The following is a 13,432-nucleotide window of genomic DNA, read 5'->3' as shown; positions in this document are numbered from 1 at the left end:
CCCTCAGATAGCTAGGTCCAAGCCCTAGCAGCACATCTTTGACCTGCACAGTGTCTGCTCGGCCCAAGACTGAGCTATACAAACTCTTATCTCGGCCCCTTGTGTGGCCCAACTTCTAAAGAAGATTTATCTAGCTTGGCCCAATTTTCACACAAATTACCCTCTCAATTTCCTCTTAATTCCATCTGTGTAACATGATTGGGATTACTCTTCCCAAGCCGAGCTAAATTTACTCAATTCAACCGAACTAAAACTATTTGTTCGGTCTCACAATCTGCCCGATTCTGAGACGTCTTATCAGTTTCTCTGCACGTTGCTCCACTACTCTGGCAAATTTGATACGCCATCATTGCTTTGGATATGTGGCAGGCCCCTAGTGGTCGAGCACCCTTGCTACAACTGTCATACACTGCTCAAATATTTGAACAGTCCCGCCTTTTCAAGTCGCATGTGTCACGATCCAAACTCGCCCCTATAGGTTTAGCGTCGTAACCGGCTAGTATTCATGAGATTACCAAAGGCCTTTGAACAGATTATCACCTAATAAGGGGCTGCGAAAGAAAATATAAAACACATAGAGTCCATAGAGCTGTGTAGACATACATGTGACATAAATTTAAAACTTATATACATAGACCCATATTTGACGTCATATACATATCCATCTTACATCGTTGTAGCTCAACTTTTTTGCGCCCCTTTCGGAGGTTCGAAATATAAGGCCTACAGTTCGGACTCTCGCGGTTCTGAATCTAATCTCACATGTGCAATGTGAAATTGATAAACACCAAAGAGTCTAAATCCAACAAATCTTTTGGAAAATCGATTTTGAATCAAATTGCCAAAAATGGATTGCTTTGCCAAATACAGAGTCGCCACCTAAATATTTTTGAGAAATTTAGGAAACCCATGACTCATGCCAAAGGCCATGTGTCCGTCATCACCAAGATTGCCTCGGCTCGGGAACTTAGGTACAAGAGTGGAATGTCATGAATTGAGCATCCCTGCTCGCCCGATCAAAGATCGGCCCCTATTACTCATGATATGATTTTTATCAAAATTATATACTCTTGTTCTGGTTTATTAGGCTAGCATTACTATGTGATGCGCACAAACACAAGTATAGACTAATTTGTAAGAATTGGAACACTTCGAGTCATGTTTGTTTTTGAAAATTGTTTCGAAATATGTACCACTTGAGAAAGTGACCACATACAAACATTACTCAAATTATTCCAATTCAAGCAATAAGCCTTCATTCACAGGCATCCAAGTAGTTTATCATTTAAGCACTCAGCCTCATGGTAAGCATGCGAAACATGGCAACATCAACACTCATGTGATTATGCTAAAGCAAATAAAAGCTTACCTAGTACTCCAAGCCAAAAAGAAACAAAGTTAGAAAAATGCATGATTTTAACTTATGTGATTATGACTAATGCAACCCATGCGATATGCGATTAATAGGCTCGGCTACTAATATGGCATATGAATCAATGAAATAGAATGTGGTCTAAGCACGTATTCAAAGAAGTATAAGCGATAACAATGCAGTTAGAATGATGAACTGAGCCTCGGTGAATGCAATACAAATGGATGCAAACATGAAGAATACTAATTGAAACATGATGTCCCTAAACTAACCATCATAAGCTAGTAAATAAAAAGGAGAAAGACGTGGGGTTGGACATACACATTATTATAACATTGCGCTCTCACGAAGGAGAGTCCGAATGAATAAGCCAAGCTAATTAACTAACTAATTAAAGCTAAGCTAATTAAGCTAATTATTACAAACCAAAATGAATAATCTAGTTAAACTACTTAACTAGTTACTACAACACTTGAATTAACTAACTAGTTAACTAACTAATTAAAGCGAAATTGAATAACTAGTTGAACTAACTAATTGAATACAACACTTGATTAGCTACAATTAATTAATTACAACATATATGTAATCTAAATATTTAATCTAAACAGGCTCGATATGTAAAGAATGCTCATGCTCGGTTTCCACTCGAAAAGACCACTATTTTGTTTCCGAATGCCTTTGTTTGCACAGTTAAACACCAACACTGTTGCTCACTCTGCTCTGCCTTACAAACACACTGCTAAATTTTGCACCAGTGGCCGGCCGGCCAGTGATAGAGGTTGCCAGCCACCTGCCGGCCATGAAAGTGGCCTGCCGGCCATTACTACACGAGTTCATCTTGCTGCAACAGAGGACAAACAGAGCATATACAGGGTATTTCAAGGGTTTGTTACAACTCCCCCTCTCCTTTTCATGAGCAAATCCAAGGAGTAACAAGTTCGGTTCACAAACCATAAATAGATGCAATTTCATTACATGATGGCTTGTGAAACCAAGTGTGCAAGCTTAATAAATGCAACAAAATGAGACTCTCAAAAACCACCTCCCTATCATGAAAGATCAAGGGAAGTGATGACCGTGGAGCCTTGAATCATTTCATCACTAATGAGTATGAAATGGTTCAAGTTTCCATGCATTCAATTAACGTCCGATTGAACACAACCAATTATTATCTTTCACCATCTTAGTCCCAAGTTTTAGTTGCTCATTTTAATTTACCAACCATTCTTTAATCCAATTAAGTCCAATGGTGAATTAAAGTCCTCTAATGGAAAGAGAGCTCAAAACACAAGTTGCTTTGGGTATGAAAGAAACATCACACTGTCGGTAATGAACTCCTTAAGGGATTAAACCATTAAATATGAAACCTCAATTTCATACTTGGGCAAGCCAGTGACTTGAAACCACTTTCAAAGAAAAAAAAAAGAAAAAGAAAAAACCAAGAATGGACGGAGGTTGCAGAGATTATTAGTGTTGAAATGAAGTATGAAAAGCCCAAAATAAGTGATATCAACTCAAATAAGTGATGTCTAAGACTTAAAACATCAAGCTTATGAGGACTATTACACTAGCAACATGCAAAACAAAGCTCAAATGCAAACAATAACCCAAAATAGTGCTAAAACAATTTAAAATAAGTCCTAAAACATGCTAAAATTGAGCTAAAAAAGTCTAGATTAAAATGTTAAAACATGGCACCAACTAGGCTAGTAAGCAAGACACAAGGAGGGGAGGCTAACCCCCACAAATTTGGACATCAAAACATGAATTTGGCCACTGAAGAAGCTCCAAAAATCAGTGTTTAAAAGCTTGGAAAAAGATAATAAAAGTGTGGTAAACACAAGGGCAAAGGCTTTCAAAACAAGGTACAAAGAAGGGCTATCAACCCCTCAACCTTTAATAGCCTTAAACCCAAGCTTCAGCCCAAAAAACATAGAGTTTTCACAGCCCAAAACAATGGAAAAATAGTAGGAAAGAAAGTAGAGAAAACAAGCAAATAGGCAGAGCCTTATACCTGTTGAAGGGAAGAAGCAATTCTAAGCAACAAAACAAGCAAACAACACCTTCTAGAGCTCAAACCAGGCTCAAAAGTACCTCAGCTCAAAGATGAGAAGATTTGGTTGGTGTATAGGCAAAAGGATGAAGATTTGTAGGCAAAACTATAGAGATTTGGTAGAGAGAGAGAGAGTTGTAGAAAGTGAGGAAAATTTTTAATCTCAAAATTTTCTAACCTTTAAACGTGAACGAGAGGCCTCTTATATATAGAAAACATGAAATTCCCTCAAGGAGATCTAGTGCATCTGTGCAAATAACTAGCACAACTGGCATAAAATGTCTGCAAAATACATTGGTGGCCGGGCGACCATCAGTGGTGGCTGGCAAGCCACATCAGTGGCCAGCATCCCAAAAGTGGTGGCCGGCAGGCCACCAGAGGCTGTAGGCTTGAAAAGGTAGGCTTGGTCCAAAATTGGGACAACAAAGGTACAGGGTGTGAAAAGACTCAAAGTCATGCCATTCCGCTGAGGACTTCGAGCACTTGGCGAGAATATAAACTCATCATCGGGTGTGCATGCAAGGACATCCAAGTCATAAAGGCCATAAAAAATGGGGTGTCTATAGTTGCCCCTCTTTGATAGAACTTGGAGTCATGAAATTACATGAGTGAATGTCAAAGGCCGAAGACGACCCATTTTGACAAGGCCGTAAGACTTGGACAAACACTCTAGACAAAAAAAAAAAAAATGGTTGCGCCCTATAGACACCCCATTTTTGACCGACCTTAAGACTCATACGTCATCGATTGAGCGCTCGGTGATTGCGCATGTTGTGCTTGTTTCGAGGTTTCGGAGTTTTCGGATGAGTGCCTTGCCTCCGGGCCTCTGAACTTTTTGTGTTTTTGGCTCGGTTTGTGGACCAAGCCTTGTTTTCCTTGCCTTAAGGAGGGAGTGGTCTTGTAGACCACTCTTTTGTGGTCGTAGACCACTTTTCCCGTTTGGAGACTAGTTTCCAGTTTTTGGAGCCTTCGGTCGCGCGCCATATCTCGGGACTGCTGAACGCTCTCCGTTTGGTGTGGTTTTTGAACCACACCTTGTTGCCTCTGCCTAGAAGGACATCGTGGTCTGGGAGACCACTTTTGCGGTCGTATACCACTTTTGATGCCCGCAGACTAGTTTTCGAGGCTTCCGGCTATGCGCGTTGCCTCCCGATCTCTCGTCTTGCATCGTTTTTGGTTTGTTTTTGGTATAAACCTTGTTTTCCTTGTTTGGAAGGTGGTACACGGGTGGGAGACCAGTTCTTCCCCTTGGAGACCACCTTCCTTCCTGCTAGCCAGTTTTCTGTTCGGGCAACTGGTTTACTTGGTCTTTGGGGCACCTTTTCTGGTCGGCCACCACACCACTGCCTTGCTTTCATGCTGCAGACCATCTCCCCCCCATGGCCGACCACTTTCTTCTCTGGCCGACCACTTCCACTGGTCAACCGACCAATAGAAGTAGTTGGCCGACCACTTCAAGTAGTTGGCAGCTTTCCATCACCTTTTTGGAGATACTTTTAGGCCAGCTATTACAGCTGGAAGGCACAGAAGCCATCCTCCATACACGTGTATGGAGGGATGGCTTTAGGCCAAAAGCTTGTCTAACAAGCTTGTTGCTTGTTCTCTATAAGAGAGAACCTCCCCCATCCTCCTCCAGGTTCAGAATTTTGTGGCTTGAGCTATAGATACACACTTGTCTCTATATTTCCTTGTTTGATCTTATTTTGTGCCTTAAAGTGTGGTTTTTCCATACTATTGCACACAAACACACACTCAAACACCTTACTCTTGTTGCTGCGGCTTCTTGAAGTTGGTTTTAGAGTTTTTGGACTGGTTTTGGTCAGAAAAAGTTGCTGGAGTTGTAGCTTCAAAGTGGTTCTTCAAGGGTGAGTCAACTAGCCCTTTAAACCCTTGTTTTGATTAAGCTTTTGAACCTATTTGCATGCTGATTTAAGCTTAACTTTTAACTACAAAAAGTTCTAGTTTTTGGTCCTTAACATGTTTGTTTAAGGTCACTTTTGTGTTAGGGGTAGTTTACCTCCTCTTAGGCCTTGTTTGGCCTTGTTTTTGTGCCATCTTTTTAAGCTATTGGGATCACCTTGTTTTGGCCTTCTCAGCACTGAAACTCAGCGGAATTTCAGTGGTGGAAATGGTATTTTGAGGTCCCAAATAGGAGAGGGTCATCCCCTCTCCTTGTGTCTTGTATGCTTGCTTCATATGCCTCATGTTTGAGCATGTTTGTTATGCTTATGTTGACTTGTTCTAAGCATGTATTTGGGGTTATTTTGGCATGGCATACCACTGTTTTGGTTTGGTTTTGTCACCTCATGCATGTATAATACACTTGTAGTGTAATCCTCATAAACTAGCTTTGTATGCCTCATGTTTGAGCATGTCTTTCTAGCTTTTTTGAGTCCATATCAGTATGTTCTTGGTGTTGTTTTGCCATTATATACCTCTGTTAAGATTTGGTTTGATAGCCCCATGCATGCTCCATGCACTTGTAGTGCATTTCCATGAACTAGCTTAACATGCATTATGTGTTTAGACCATTATTCTAGCATGTTTTGGCTTAACTCTAAGAAGCTTTTGTCCATGTTTTAGCATGCTCTAGCTCTGATTTGTGTTGTTTTGGTCATGCATGCCATGCTTTGTATAGCTATAGTGCATTCTAGCTTGTTAGCTTTGTTTATCAAGTCCACTAGCATGCATTGCTTGGCCTATTTTCATGATTTGGTATCATTTGAAATGTGATTTCAGTTCATGTAGTGTGGTCATACACTTGCATTTGTCACCTTTTCAATGCATTGGAGGGTTTGTCCTTTATGCCTTAAACATGGGTCATTGTGTATGCCTTCATGCCTAAGCTTGCGAACTATTATTTTAGTGTTTATTTGGGGTTATTTTGCCATGATATAACTCTGATTTTTGTTGGTTAAGTCATCCCATGCTTGGTCTTGGTAGGTGTAGTGTAATCCACCTTATTTGGCCTTGTATGCATCATGCCTTATGCCCTTCATGCTAGCTTGTTTTAGCTTCCTTCCATACATGTTTTAGACTCATTTTGACATGTTCTAGGACTGTTTTGGGTAGCCTTGGCCATATGCTTCATGTTTTGCATAGTTGTAGTACAAACGCCTATGCTAGCTTTGAGCTTTGATCACCATAGCATGCTTCATTTGCATCATGTACATGAGTTGGCATCCTTTATCATGTTATTTCAGAGCATGTAGCATTGCCATGTTCGCATTTCTTTCACCCTTTGAGTGCCTCTAAGGATTGTGCATTTATTGCCTTGTTTATGGCCTAGTGTGTGTGCTTGTATGCCTAGGTCCTTGAGCCTTTATCTTAGCATATTTTGGTCTTTGTTTAGACCTATTTGAGCTCTGTCCATGGTTCGTTCAATCATTTGTGCCATGTATTGCATGCCCCTTGTGTAGTCCCTTTAATGGCCTTGTACCTTAGGCCCTCTTGCATGCTTTACTTGTGTTGTTTGAATGATTTGGCATCATTTCACACTTGATTTCAGAGCCTTTAGTGTTGTCACACTTTTATGTTTATCGCTTCTTCATCATGCTTGAGAGTTGTGTTCTTAGGCCTAGTTGATGGGCCAATGCGTATGCATGCATGCCTTGCCTTTTTTGTGCCTTTGTTTCGGTGTTATGGCCTCTGTTTTGGGCATAGCTGAGGTTTACCCACATTCGGTTTAAGTCCATTTAGCATATTGGTTTGCATGTTATTGTATGCAATGCTTATGTTACATTGCGTTGAGTATGCCATGTTATTACATTGCATTGAGTATGCCATGTTACATTACATTGCATGTTTGCATGCTTGTCCCTTTCATTAAGTATGCATGCCATTTGCATTGCATGTTTGCATGCTTAAGTTAATCATGTTGCAAGCTTGTTATTGCATTTTGTTTGGAATAGGTGTTAGTCCAAACACGCAGGACGAGGGATGTTTCATACTTGATGTGATGAAACGTGCCTCAATTGTCGGTCGCTGACCCTCTTGATCATACATGATAGAGTTCTAGGTTTTATGTGTTTATTTGTGCATTCATTTTACATTGATTCGTGCAACTTCACCTCTCGGCCATCATGTATCGAGATGCGTGATTGGTGGCCCGAGGGTCGAGTACCACACTGCCTTGAGCTCATGAAATGATAGGGAGGGTGGTTGTGCACACATATCTTGCAAATACATTGCCATGCCCTTTCTTGCTCTCTGTTGCAGCAAATTGGAGAAGTGCAGCAAAACTGGTCGGCTGACCAGTAAAGCTAGCTGGCCGACCACTTTTTCTGGTCTGCAGCAAAAGAAAGTGGTCGGCCAGTGGCTGGAAACACCCCTAGGTAGTTGGCATCCCTCCCACAGGTCCCCAAGGTGAGTTAGAAGCTCTCTGGAGCTTGGTGTAAGGTTCTGAGAACAGTTGCAAACAGAGGCAAATTAGGGCATTGCGATGGATTTCCGAACGAGGCGACCGGGCATGCATATACTTCTCGCCTTGAGGCTCCTGTTTTATTGCTTTCCTTAGCTGCCATGCTTAGATAGCTCGCATATGCTTTGTTTTGTACTTAAGTAGTTAATGCGCTTAACTATTCAGTTTGTGTTGTAATAGCATAGTTAGTTAACTAGGATTAGTTAATTAGCTTCATTTTGTACTTAATTAGTTAGCTAGTTATTCAGTTTTTGTGATGTGATAATTAGTTTAATTAGCTTAGATTAGCTAGTTAGCTTGTTATTCGGACCGTCCGTCGAGAGGGCCAACTGTTGTAATAAGCGTGCGTGTGTGTGATGCATGTCTTCCAACCTCCATTACTTTCTCCCTTTTACTTATCCGCTTACGATGGTTAGTTCTAGGGCATATTTCAATTAGCATACCTTTATGCTTACATGCGTGCATCCATTCATCTGTTTTGCATGCACCGAGCTCGATGCATCATACAAAACCGCATTGTATTTTCAATACATTTACTTGAATACGTGTTCAACAACATGTTATCAAGTTGCATTTCACATGCTATTTTAGAATAGCTGAGCCTATCTTAGTTGCATTTTTGCATGTGTTGCATTAGCCATCTTAACATGAACTAGGATCATGCATGATTTCTAACTAGTTCTTTGTTTTGGCTCGGAGTACACTGTGAGTGTTTACGCTTTAGCATGCTGCATGTGTGTTATTGATTGCCATGAAAGCATGCTTACCATGAGGCTAACTGCTTATTTGATTAACTGCTTGAATGCCTGTGGGTGAAGGTTGGATTGCTTGAATTGGAACAATTCATCAAATCCCCGATTTAGCCTACTTGCGAGTAGCACTTTCAAACCGTTTTCAAACAAACGAACGTGCAATGTTTTGTTTCAAATTAGGCGATCTAGTCTATACTTGTATGATGTGCGCATCACGTAGTAAGATTAGCTAATTAACCGGAATAAGAGCACATGTGTTTTCAAAAACAATATATCATGCTTAGTAAAGGCCGATCTTTTGATCAAGTGAGTGGGGGTGCTCATTGCATGACCTTCCCCTCTCGTACCCAAGTTCCCGAGCCGAGGCAACTTTGGTGATGACAGACACGTGGCCTTAGGCACGAGTCAGGGTTTCCTAAATTTCCTAAAAACAAAATATTTAGGTGGCGACTCTGTATCTGGCAAAGCAATCCATGTTTGGCACTTCTTTATAAAAATCAGTTCTCCAAAATGATTTGCCGGATTTGGACTCTTTGGTGATTTATCAGTCTTGCATTGCACTTTGTGAGATCAGATTAAGAACCGTGACATTGAGTACGAACTGTAATAGCTCAGAACAAAACGATTTCGCGCCTTCGCCGACGCGAAGAGCGGAGTTCTTCGAGGCGGTCTACACGCCCACAGGCTGCCTACGCATCCCTTTGCAAGGAATCAAACCAGCGTAGTTCTAGGACAAGATGTAGATGCTATGCACAATGCAAGTTTGAAAGCTGGACTCACACGTTACGCGAAGCCGCCTATTTTGAAAACTTATGATCATGCAGGATGATGCAATAAGCGATAACAAATGCAATAAGCAAGAATGAATACAATAAGCAAGATAACAACATATGAATGAGCAGCTTCAAGCTTAAAACCAACACAGGTTCTATTCAAAAACAAGAAAACCACATTCTAACCACGCCAAAATAGGAGACGAGGAAAGAAAACGCCACTCAAGGTTGCATTTCACGTATCTGGAGAAACTGAGAAAACCGCTCGGGCTCATGTTTCACACGTCCTGACAAACAAGTAAGACCATTCGGGGTCGTGTTTCACATGTCCCGAGAAACAAGAGAACCCACTTGGGTTTGCTATCACGACCCAAACCCGCCCCTAAAGGTTTGGTCCATGACCGGCCTGTACATAGGCCTCAAAATAGAATTTTAGAATAATATTTAATCACATACGGGGCCTTAAGCGGAAGCAATATCAATAAAAGACAACATCCATTGAGCTTGTGCATACATAATGGTTTAATTGGATTTAAGCATTTAAATATACTTCCAAATATACATATACAATCACAGAATTTATATAGATCACACACACACTTACATTTTAATAATTTATATGACTCCCAACACAAATTAAGGCCTCCACATAGAGACATACCCCAGGTGACTTGGCAGACAGGCGAACCTCAGTACAACTCTAGTGTCAATCCTTGATGGCTCACCTACAGAAATATACATAAAACAGAATGAGTAAAGCTCAGTGAATAATAGCAATGTAAGAAGGTTAATTGAATAAGCAAAACCTTGGATAAAATAAATAGACAGATACCAACCATATACAGGTCTTATCTATAACTATATTTCAAAACGGTCTCAGGCTCACATATAATACCGACTGGCTTCAAGCCCATGCAGAATACAAAACGGTCATAGGCCCAACACATTATACAGAGCGACCTCAGGCCCAACAGATTATACAGAACGGCCTCTGGCCTAACAGATTATACAGAACGGCCTCAGGCCCAACAGATTATACAAATCGGCCTCGGGCCCAGATATCAACAGATTAGCCTCTGGCCCAGATATTAACAGATTGGCCTCTGGGTCAGATATTAACAGATTGGTCTCTGGCCCAGATATTAACAAAACAGAATAATCCCAGATTCATAAGAATACCATTACACAATAGTTCACATAGATTTCCCCATGGTTTATTTCAAGTCGACATAGTTGTCTTGCGTATAACAGATTATTAATAACAACTATTAACAGAAGGCACATGTATCACTACAGTACGATTAATAGGGACAGAACAATTCATATCATAATGGCCTCGGGCCTATCTTTGGCAACACAGAATGATTCTAGAGACACAAAGATATCATTGTTCTATAATGCACACATGTTCCATTTGTTCACCATGAATCAATAAAGTTAACTTGCAGGTAACAGAACGTTAATATTAACTATTACTAGTAAGCAAAACGCACTACTACAGTACTATTACTCACAGTGATCGGCTCCCAGTAGCAATGGGGCGATGTCCTCGTCTTGACCTTAAGCTTTCACCATTACTTATTCTTGCATAGCCATGAAGAATTCAAGCAAAATCCTTGATTTTCTCTTCCACTCCAACTCTTTCTCCCTTTTTTTCTTTGAGTTCTCTCTAGAACTCTCTCTCACGTGTCTTCCCATCTCCCTCAGATATTTTTGTTTTTTCAAAAGATGAGTTCAACCACCCAAAACATATCTACTTATATAAATATATGCCCACATAAGTTTACCACAATAGGGAGAGCCAAACGCGGCCTTACGAATCGCATGAAATCAAATTTCAATTAAACTTTTCAAATGACTCTAAAAATTGCGTTGATCATAAATATGTCCTCTGTTTTGATTTCTGAAGCCTCCAAGGCCTTCACTTTGTAGTACAAAACTAACTACCCAGATATGCATTAACAAATCAGACAAATTAGATTTCCAATTAATTTTCCCAAATAGTTCTAAAAATTCCCATTAACATAACCAAACACTCAATTTTGATTTCTGAACTCGTAAAGGTCGGTAATTTCAATTTTAAAGCTGTAACTCCATAGATAATGCTTCAATTCAAACAGATATCATTAAATTAAAATGCATTAACCCACAAGGACATAAAAGTAAGTTCAGATGCGGATTTTGGGGTCGTTACAATCGTGCTTTGCGTATCCCGAGAAACAAGAGAACCCGCTCGGGGTTGTGTTTTACACATCTTGAGATGAAACCCGCCTAGGGCCGCGTGTCACGCGTTCTGAGATAAAATTGCTCTGGTTCATGCTTCTCACGTCGTGAGATAAAAGAATCCATCTCGGGATCGTGCTTCACACGTCCCGAGATAAAATACACCCAGGGCCATGCGTCACACGTCCTGAGATAAAACTGTTGGGGCTCGTGCTTCACGCGTCCCAAGATGAAACACGCCCAGGGCTGCGCGTCACGCATCCTAAGAAATAACAACCCGGGTGCGTGCTTCGCACGTCCTGAGGTAAAACCCGCCCAGGGCCGCATTTCACGCGTCCTGAGAAACGAAAACTGCTCGAGGCTTGTTTCACACATCCCGAGGTAAAACCCACCTAGGGTCGCGTTTCATGCGTCCTAAGAAACTCTAATCACACTGAAATCGTGAGAAGATGAGAAAAGCTGCTCGGGTTCGCGTTTCACGCGTCTCGAGGTGAAACCCACCCAGGGCCGCGTTTCACGCGTCCTGAGAAATGAAAACTACTTTGGGGTCATGTTTCACACGTCCCAAGGTACGGGAGAGTGGTGTACGATAGATGCACGAAGGTAAACAAGTGCGATAGATGTACAAAATGAATGAGTGCGATAGATACACAAAGTGAACAAGTGCGATAGATGCACAAAGTGAATGAGTGTGATAGATGCACAAAATGAATGAGTGCGATCGATGCACAAAATGAATGAGTGCAATAAATGCACAAAGTAAATGAGTGCGATAGATGCACAAAATGAATGAGTGTGATAGATACACGAACAATCTCACTTGTAAAGCCGTGTAGGTTCTCATATCGAGACACGAATTCCTAGAATTCCTTTGAATGAACCGTACATACAATATCGTTTGCCGGTGCTGGCAAAGGAAAAAAAAAAGAGTAAAGAACTTAACAAGTGCGATACAGTGACAATGCATGTTCTATGTGAGACCAACAACTGAAATACAATGTTAATTGAAGGCATGTTCTATGTGTGAAGCGAGATGTATATTCTCTGTGTAACCCATAACTGATGCAAGAGGCACGTGCAATATATACGCAAAGTGAAATGCATATTCTAAGCAACAACGTGAAATGCATAGTCTATGCAACAAAGTAAAATGCATATTCTATGCAACGAACAAAAGCGTAGTTCAACAAAAACGAATTCAGTAGCAACTTCTGATTTATCTCTCGGAAGAGTTACAATATGACAATATGTTTAAAAAGGATACACCTTATTCATGTTGACAAGCGATGAACATCGTGCACCAAAAACACAGTTTTGAGCTTCCGTAGAGACAATCTAAACCCAACAGTGAACTTTCCTTACAACTCTTGGGGAACAAAGACACGAAACAGCATCAAAACACAAAATAAGGCCACTGGCCATTGGCCGGCCACAGGTGGAGGCTGCCGGCCACTACACATCCTTGTCGGCCACTAATGGACCTTGCTGGCCCCCTGTCGGCCACCGATGGCAATTTGGGGCAAATTTGTCTTTGCACACACAGGTCTCTAAGTACAAGTCACTAGGGCTCATTTCCTCACACCCACATGTCCGAAAATGCTCTCTCTCTCTCTCTAGGTGCTTCTTCTCTCTAGATTCGTGCTTTTTACGCGTTTTCCAATGCCTCACGCAAACTTTATTCGCTAAACCCTCTTAGCCCTCTTCACTTTGAATAGATTGGAATTGGATTTTGACACTTTTTTTTCTCATTTTCACCTTTCTAGGCTTGTTCCCCTCGAGTTTCTCTCAAGTTCTGTTCACTTTTCCCGGCTTTGATTTTTTCTTCTATTTTCTCTC

The sequence above is a fragment of the Camellia sinensis genome, chromosome 7 (assembly GCF_055761805.1).
Source record: "Camellia sinensis isolate YWXY chromosome 7, ASM5576180v1, whole genome shotgun sequence".
Classification (NCBI taxonomy): Eukaryota; Viridiplantae; Streptophyta; class Magnoliopsida; order Ericales; family Theaceae; genus Camellia; species Camellia sinensis.
This window is presented reverse-complemented; position numbering follows the sequence as displayed.